Source organism: Macaca nemestrina, chromosome 1 (genome assembly GCF_043159975.1).
Source record: "Macaca nemestrina isolate mMacNem1 chromosome 1, mMacNem.hap1, whole genome shotgun sequence".
Classification (NCBI taxonomy): domain Eukaryota; kingdom Metazoa; phylum Chordata; class Mammalia; order Primates; family Cercopithecidae; genus Macaca; species Macaca nemestrina.
In genome coordinates, this window is record NC_092125.1 from 45,107,195 (window position 1) to 45,117,216 (window position 10,022).

The 10,022-nt window shown below is 32.6% G+C and overlaps 1 long non-coding RNA gene across 1 annotated transcript in view; it reads left to right on the top strand.

Moving 5' to 3' along the window:
• The window catches only part of LOC139356558 (uncharacterized), a 52,944-nt gene extending 44,959 nt beyond the window's left edge, over window positions 1-7,985 (top strand). The window contains exon 3 of the long non-coding RNA XR_011608563.1: window positions 7,462-7,985. This is a non-coding gene — a long non-coding RNA (uncharacterized lncRNA). The remainder of the gene's footprint in view (window positions 1-7,461) is intronic.
• Window positions 7,986-10,022: the final 2,037 nt, after the last annotated feature.

Genomic DNA, 10,022 nt, shown 5'->3' on the forward strand with positions numbered 1-10,022 from the left:
TTCAATGCTTAAAAGCAATAGCAACAAAAGCAAAAATTGACAAATGGTGTCTAATAAAACTAAAGAGTTTCTGCCCAGCAAAAGAATCTATCATCAGAGTGAACAGACAGCCTACAGAATAGGAGACAATATTTGCAATCTATCCATCTGACAAGGTGTGATATCCAGAGTCTACAATGAACTTAAACAAATTTACAGGAATAAAACAAACAATCCCATAAAAAGTGGGCAAAGAATATGAACAGACACTTCTCAAAAGAAGACATTCATGTGGCCAACATGGCACATGTTTACCTATGTAACAAACCTGCACATCCTGCACATGTACCCTGGAACTTAAAATAAAAGTTGATTTAAAAAAATAGAAAATGTATCTTCATTAAAATATAACATGCTCAATGCAACGTGGTATTCTGGATTGAATTCTAAAACAGAGAAAGGATATTAGCAGGAAACTGGTGAAATAAAAACAAAGTTCAGAGTTTAATTTATAGTAGTATAACAATGTTGGTTTATAAATTGTGGTAAACGTACCATATGTATGTAAGATGTTCACAATAGCGGAAACTGGATGAGGGGTATATAGGAACTCTGTACAATCTTTGAAACTTCTAAGTAATTCTAAAATTATCCCACAGTACAATTTTAGTTTTAAAATGATAGTAAAAAGCAAAAGCAATATGAAAACTGGTATAAAATATTCTATAATACATGTCAAAAATTATTTTGTGTCCAGAATATATACTTTTGCAACTCAATATTTTTTAAAACTAAAACTCAAATGGAAAAATTAACTACAGCTTCACAATAGATGAATCTTAATAACATGCTACAGCTACATAATATTGAGCAAAAACCAAGTTGCAAAAAGATTTAAATGTGACTATAGATATAACATTTTAAAATATGTAAAATAATTTGCTTAGATATATATTCTTATGTAGTAAAATAATAAATAAAATGATAAGCTCAGATGTTATAAAAAGAGAGTATACATAAAGGACTTTAAATACTTTATTTCCTAAACTGGGTAGTATATGCAAAGTATACTTGTTTGTAAAACTTACATATTGCATGAGAAATATTAAGAAACAGGTTTTAAAACATTTGAAAATTATATAAAAAGAATACATGTGTATAAAATTAGATTCCTCCTTACAAAAGTTTGGACAAAAATATAGTTGACTGATCTTTCTTTTTATTTATCTATTTATTATTGAGATGCAGTCTTGCTTTGTTGCCCAGGCTGGTCACAGCATTCCTGGGCTCAACGATTTTCCTGTCTCTAACAAAGGTGCAGAGGCAACGAAATGGTCATTTTTCAACAAATGATGCTGGACCAACTGGATATCTACATCTGCAAAAAATGAATCTGAACATAGACCTTACACCTTGTATAAAAATTAACTCAAAATGAATCATAGACCTAAATGCAAAATGCAAAACTGTAAAACTTGTAGGAAAAACCATAGGTATAATCTAGCTGATATTAAGTTTGATGATGAATTTCTAGATAAAACACCAAATTTATGATTCAAAACAACATATTAGTTGGATGTTATTAAAAATAAAAAAATAATCTCTGCAAAAGACATAGTTAAAATAATTAAAAGGCAAGCCACAGACTTGGAGGAAATATTCGTGAAAAAATATTGACAAAATACATGAATAGACATTTCACCAAAAAGATACACATAAGGCAAAAAAACATGAGAAAATATAATCAACATTGTACATCTTTAAGGACTTGCAAACTAGAACAAGACATACGAATACAAAACTTCTAGAATGACTAAAATCCAAAAAAACCTGAAAATACCATTTGCTGGCAAGAATATGGAGCATGAGGAACTTTCATTTATTGCCGGTAAAAATGCACATGGTACAGACACTTTGGAAGACAGTTTGACAGTTTCTTACAAAGTTAAATATACTTTTACCATAGGATCCAGTAATTACACTCCTATTTACCCGATTGAGTTTAAAACTTAGGTTCCATGAGTGTTTATTGTAGCTTTATTCATAATTGCCAAAACCTGAAAGTAACAAAGGTGTCCTTCAATAGGTGAGTAGATGAATAAATGATGGTACAGCCATGTAATCAAACGTTATTCAGCTGTAAAGAGCAGCAAACTATGGACCGCGCGCAGTGGCTCATGCCTGTAATCCCAGCACTTTGGGAGGCCGAGGCAGGTGGGTCACGAGGTCAGGAGATCCAGACCTTCCTGACTAACATGGTACAACTCTGTTTCCATTAAGAATACAAAAAGTTAGCCGGTCGTGGTGGCGGGCGCCTGTAGTCCCAGCTTCTAGGGAGGCTGCGGCAGGAGAATGGCGTGAACCCGGGAGGCGGAGCTTGCAGTGAGCCAAGATGGCGCCACTGCGCTCCAGTCTGGGTCACAGAGTGAGACTCCGTCTCAAAAAACAAGAGTAGTAAACTATGGAGATGCAAAAAGGCATAGAGAAACCTTAAGCGCATATTATTAAGTGGAAGAAGCTAGTCTGAAAAGGCTATATACTGTATTGTTACAAACACATAACATTTTGGAAAAGACAAAACTATAGAAAAAGGTTACTAGGAGTTTACGAGGAAAATGAGGGATGAATTGTGACACACAAGAATATTTGGAATAGTGAAACTATTCTACAGGATATGGTAACGAATTGATACATGATTTATGCATTTGTCAAAACTGATAAAACTATTTAACAGAAAGAATGAACCTTAATGCAAAAACTTTAATAATCAAAATCTATTGATATTGGTTCATTATTTATAGCAAACGTACTACACTAATACAAGACATTAATAACAGGGGAAACTATATAGGGTAATGGTATATGGCAACTTTATGTACTATTTTCCATTGGCTCACATTTTTGTAAATCTAAAACTATTATTATAAAAAGCCTATGAGTTTCAAAAAATACGCTAACACTGATAACACACATAAAAGAAAAATCTAAGGATATACCGATAATTAACTGTGAAAGCCTTTATGCTTTCTTCTAAGACTGGTAAGATGTTTAAGATGATTGCTGTCACCACTTCTACTCAGCTTGTATTGGAGTAAAGTCATACAGTTTAGAAAGATAAAATTATCAATATTTAAAAGTAAAATAATTTTTATGCAGAAAACCCCAAAAAGTCTATCAAAAATCTAATAAAACTAGGAAGTTAGTTTAAGAAAGTCAAAAATTTCAAAAATTGATTGTATTTCTGTGTATGAGCAATAAACAATTGGATAATGAGGTTAATATAAAAAGCTTAATTTACAGTAACACCAAAAACATGAGACTTTTAGCCACTTATAGATAAATTTTCTATGCTGAAAACTATACAACACTGATAGGAGAAATCAGAGACAACCTAAATAGGTCATGTTCCTGGATGGCAAGAACCAGTGTTGTTCAGACACTACTTGTCCCCAAATTGTTCTATGAATTTATCATTATTCACTGAAAATCTCAACAGGTTTTTTCTCACATAAACACCATCAAGTTGATTCTAAAATTTATAAGGAAAATCACAGAATTTTCATTGGTCACAACAATTGTGAAAAAGTTGAAGTATGCACGCTATCTGATGTCAAGACTTTCCTACAGTAATAAGACAGCATATTCACAATAGCAAAGACATGGAATCAACTTAAATGTCCATCAATAATAGGCTGAATAAAGAATATGTGCTCCATATACACCTTGGAATACTACACAGCCATAAAAAAGAATGAGATCATGCCCTTTGCAGAGACATGGATAGAGCTGGAGGTCATTATCCTTAGCAAACTAACACAGGAACAGAAAACCAAACACTGCATATTCTCACTTATAAGTAGGAGCTAAATGATGAGAATACATAAACACATGGCAGGGAGCAACACACACCAGAGCCTACTGAAAGGTGGAGGATGGGAGGAGGAAGAGAATTAGGAAAAAATAACTAATGGGTACTAGGCACAATACCTGGGTGATGAAATAATTTATATAGCAAACCCTTATGACATAAGTTTACCTAAGTAACAAACCTGCATATGTACCCCCAAACTTGAAATAAAAGTGATTAAAAAGACAGTGTAATATTGGTGAAAGAATAGATATATAGGTCAATGGAAAAAAAGTGCAAAATGGAACTTGCATATATATAGCTCACTGATGTTTGACAAAGACTCAAAGGCAATTCAATGCATAAAAGGTAATCTTTCCAACAGAGTGCTGAAACAACTAGACATCCATATTTAAAAAAGAACTTCAAATCATACTTTGAAGCGTATTAAAATTTAAATGGATCCTAAACCTAAATAATAAACCCAAAGCTGTAATATTTCTAGACTATATCAGAGAAGAAAAACTTTGGTACTCTAGGTTAGAAAATGTTTTCTTAAGTAGTACACAAAAGCACAACTCATTAAAGAAAAAATGATCAACGGGAATATATCAAAATCAACCACTTACGTTCAAATGACCATATTAAAAAATAAAACCATAAGCTACAGATTGAGAAAAATATTTTTAAATATATATCTGATACAAGTCTGCTGAGATTTTAAAGTTTCTTAAAACTGAACCACAATAATAATTTTTAAAACAGTGAGAAAAAATGGGCAAAAGATTTCCCATTCACCTAAGGAAATAGACATTTGGCCAATAAATAGATGAAGATATTCACCATCACCATTCACTAGATAAATACAAATTTTAAAAAGACAGTACTACTCAACAACTTTTAATATAACTACACTTTTAAAAAGTGGCGGTATGAAGTGCTGATAGGATATGGTGTAATTGGCACTCTTTTACACTGATAGCAGAATTACAAAATAGCACAGCCCCTTTAGAAAACAGTTGCCAGTTTTTTATAATAAACCAAATTTTCATTTATCTCGAGATGCAGCAATCCTACTTCTAGATATTTACCCAAAAGAATGTAAAACGTATTCTATGTTTTACATGTAAGAAGAATCTATACAATATTTGTTGTAGCTTTGTTCATAATTACCAAAATCTGGAAATAACCCAAATGATTTTTCAATAGATAAATAGGTAAACAAAATAGAGTACATCCTTTAAAATGGAATACTATTCAGAAATACAAAAGAATTAACTATTCCTGATATGAGCAAACATATACATGGATCCCAAATGCATTATGATAAATGAAAGAAGTCAGATTCAAATGGTTACATATTATATGATGTTTATTTATAAGACATTCTGAAAAACGCAAAACTAAAGGAATGGAAACAGGTTAGCAATTTTCAAGGACTTGTGGGAAAAGGAGATTGATGACAAAGTATTTTGAGGCAATTTTTCGGGGTGTTGGAATTATTCTTCATTTGATTTCGATACGGTGTTTGTCCGTTCTCACTCTGCTAAGAAGATACTACCCAAGATTGGGTAATTTATAAACAAAGGAAGTTGAATTGTTTCACAGTTCCACGTGACTGGGGAAGCCTCAGGAAACTTACAATCATGGTGGAAGGGGAAGCAGACACCTTCTTCACAAGGCAGCAGGAGAGAGTGTGTGTGTGTTAGGGAAGAACTGTCAAACACTTATAAAACTATCAGATTTTATAAGAATCATGAGAACAGTGTGGGGGAAACCACCCCCATGATCCAATCATCTCCCACCAGGGAGTTCCCGCGATATTTGGGCATTACAATTCAAGATGAGATTTGTGTGGCAACAAAGGCAAACCATATCAGAAACGTTTGATATGTATCTCTAAGAATTTGACTGTATGTATAGTTATACTTCGATAAACCTGAACTTAAAAAAAAAAAAAAAACCTTATCTGTTTGCTCCACTAATTTTGCCTTCAGTGATATAGATTGTCTTTATTATATTTTTTCCTTTAAGAGTCTGAATTCTTCATAGGTTTAATGATTTTTTTTCTTGGGTAGAACGTATTTTTTTTCTAAAGATAAGAATAAAAACTAGGCCCAGTGTGTGCTACTGTGGAGGACTCGGGAATGAGATGGTGTCTTGCAGGCACCCCTGGTTCTCTGTTCTCCCATAATTGTTTTCCTTTAGATTATCTCAGTCCTGAGATGTTGAGTGTAGATTTGTGGAGAAGGCTCAGGAATCAGTTCACTTGTTCTAGGCACTTTGATGTGGCTTCCCTTTCTCATTCACCATGCACTTGTGTAGCTGAAATTCTATCATTTGAGCAGGGAAAGCATATTCAAACATCCAGGGAAGGAGTACTACTAGGTTTTCCTTTCTTTCTTTTTTTTTTTTCTTTGAGCTCCCTTTTCCCCTTCTTTATTTTTTTGGAGGAGGCAGGTTTATATCCACCATGAGTTTTTTCTTGATTATCCATTGAATTTTACAAGTAAAATGGAGCAGGTGCCTCCCTGTTCTGAACTGTTTGCCAAATAAATAAAGGACTAAGCATAAAATGTAAACATTAACTCTATGAGCATATTTCTAAACCTTAAAACCAGAAATAAAAATAAAGAGAAACTGTAAAAATCCTTTTTGAGTTAACTTAATATTCTACTTTAGGTCTTGTTTGTTTTACATTTAATAAAGGGTGCTTTATATTCTCTTCAGTTGAACTTTTAAAAAATCTTATGTTTAATGGGTGTTAGTCCACTAGAATTTTAATACCTCAGCTATCTTAGGACTTTTCTGTTTGATTAAATATAGCATTAGTTGTTGATGAGAGGTGGCATACTGTCTTGTAATAAGGGTAAGGAGACTTAGATCGATTACATACATGATTTCACAGTGAATTTGTTTTACCCTAAATATAACTATGCCAGAAAGTACTCTCATAACTTGGGCTAGAATGAATATTTCATACTCATCATTAGGGTGACATTTTTTAAAACTGTATTTATTTCAATTTACTTATTTGTAATTTTCTATGTTTCATTAAAGTTTACTTATTAGAAATGTACATTATTTTCTGTATGATGCATTTAATAATAAATTGGAGCCAAAAGGCAAGTGCCCATGCTTTCAGTTCTTCTAGAAACCAATTTACTTTTCTCAAAACTTTAATACAATTTGCAAAAAGATATAAGTAGAGTATTAAAATGAGGAAGAAATATTTTGGCATAGACCATTTAAAAAGGAAGCAGTAGCTTTCGATAATACTTATTGAACATAAACTCTATCCTAATAGTATTGCTTAAAAGGAGTGCCAAAATGCACATCATGCATCTCCTATGGCTGATTCAATACAATATTGCCAGGTTTAGATAGCCTGTTTTGTCTGGAACATTGCTATTTAAAATACTGTTGTTCTTGACTCTTCCTTTGCTTTGTAAAAATAAAAAAAGAATATACTTTTCTTGGATATTTAGATAGAAGTGATGACACTATAGACTCCAATCTGTCCAAGATTTTTCTAAGAAAGTTTAGTTCTTAAGACAAATTTGTTTGTCTAATTTAAATACATGTCATAAAATTCCTTCATTTGATTTTATCCTTTCATGTTTTAAAATAAACAGGACAGTGTGCAAATCATGAATTCAAATAACCACCATGCAGGTCAAGAAAGATAAAATCAGCAGCACATTCCAGGTCACCCTCTTGTCTCTAACACCCCTTCTCATCTCTACAAATATGACCAATAACATTCGTTTTGTCAGTGTTTGGAATTTGTATAAATGTGATTGTACAGGATATACCCTTTTGTATCTGGTTTCTTTCAGTCAATATACTATGCCTATTTTATTTATTCATGTTAATGCATGGAAAAATAGTTCATTTATTTTCACTTCTGTATGGTATTCCACTGTATGATCATTCTACAATATATGTATTTTATCTACAGCTGGTGGGTGTTTGTGCCACTTCCAGAATAGTAATGTTATATATAGTGCTATACATTTTTGTATGAATACAAATGGTACCTTTGTTTTGGATAGGAAGGGATTTACTTGATAAATGGGTTATGTGTGTTTTCAACTTTGACAGACACTAAAAGTTTCTCAAAATAATTGTACCGAATTACCTTCTCACCAGGAATATATAAAATACCTATTTTTTCTAGGTCATTGGTAATAACTGCTGTTTTAGCCTTTTAATTTTGTCATATTTGTTGATTTGCTGCAGCATTCCGTTGTTATTACTACTTTGATTTTTTTCTGATGATTTATGTGATTGAACACCTTCTGATATGCTTATTGGCCATATGAATATCTTTCTTTTAGAGTGCTTGATCAAATTTTGTGCATTTAAAGTTTTCCTCTTTTTTTTTTTTTTTTTTTTTTTCTTTTGGTAAATGTAACCCTTTTTCAATAACATATGCTGCAAATACCTCTCACATTATGTGGCTTGTCTGTTCTTTCTTTATGAGATGTCTTTTGACTGAAATAAATTATTAATTTATTAAGGGCCAATTTATCCATCTTCACTCAGTCCTGTTTAATAAATCTTTATCAGTACAAAGGTAAAAAAGATATTCTTCTATATCATCCTCTAATGCAGAGGTTGCCAAAAACTTTTTTTGTAAAGAGCCAGGTAGTAAATATCTTTGGTTTCTCAGGTCACACTGTTTTGTCAGTTACTGAAGACTGTCGTTGTAGCACAAAAGCTGCCATAAAAAAATACCTAATTTAATGAGAATATTGATGTTCCAATAAGTCCTCATTTATAGAGACTGAAATTTGAATTTCATATAATTTTCACACGTCATAAAATGAAATTCTTCTTTTGATTTTGTTTAGCTATTTAAAAATGTAAAAATCATTCTTAACTCACAGGCCATACAAAAGCAGGTCGTAAGTTGGTTTTGGTCTATATGGCATAGCTTGACAACACTTTAACAATAGCTTAAAGCTTTTTCCTTTTTCATTTATATTTATAATCTACTTGACACGGATGTTTGTATATGGTGAGTGGTAGAGAGGACAGAAAAATGGTGGAGGGGGATTTTATATCCAGTTGTCTTAGCTACTACATTTACTGGCTATTTGTCTCTACTACGCCACCTTCATTCAAAATCAGTCATATATGTGTAGCAATGTTTCCGAATTCTCTACTTCGTTCCGTTGTTCTACATGTCCGTATTTGAAAATAAAGCACATATTCTAAATTGTTAATTAAAAATCTGAACATTTAGTAGAGGTACTTCTCCCTTATTTTTTTTTTCCTTCAAGATTAGTTCAGCTATTCTTAGCCTTTATATTTGCAAATGCATTTTAGAAATGATCTCTTTCTGAAAGTTTGTTATGTCATTTTGCCATTATATAGAATTTAAAGCTCCATTTGAGAACCATGCTTTCAAACCTATGAACATAAAATACACCTCCTTTTATTTATATCCCCTTCAGTTTTACTAATTACATTTATTATTTTAGTATAGAGACATGATACAATTTTTGGCAAGATTTATCCTTCATTATTTGGTTTTATTGATGCTATTACAAGTGATACATTTTAAATTCATTTTAGAAATGTTTCTCATACAGAGAATACATCATATGTATTATATAATATTGTCTTAGTCCCTATTGTTCTGCTATAGCAGGATACCACAGACTGGGTGATTTATAATAAACAGAAATGTATTGGGCTTATGATTTTGGAAGTGAGAAAGTCCAGGATTGAGGGGTCACACTGAGTCTCGTTCTGTTGCCCAGGCTGGAGTGCAGTGGCACGATCTTGGCTCACTGCAGCCTCCATCTCCCATATTCAAGTGATTCTCCTGCCTCCCTCCTGAGTAGCTGGGACTACAGGCACACACTACAACACCAAGCTAATTTTTGTATTTTTAGTAAACAGGATTTTGCCATGTTGGCCAGGCTGGTCTCGATCTCCTGACTTCAAGTGATCCACCCACCTTGGGCTTCCAAAGTGCTAGGATTACAGGTGTGAGCTACCATGCCTGGCGTCATCACATGGCTTTTATTTAAAAAAAAAATTCCATGATATCAACACCATTTTTGGGATAATGGCATTAATTTATTCATGAAGACAGAACCTTCCTGACCTCTTGGAGATCCCACCTCTCAACACTATCATATTAAAGTGTTATGTTTTTCAACACCTCAACTTTGAAGAACAT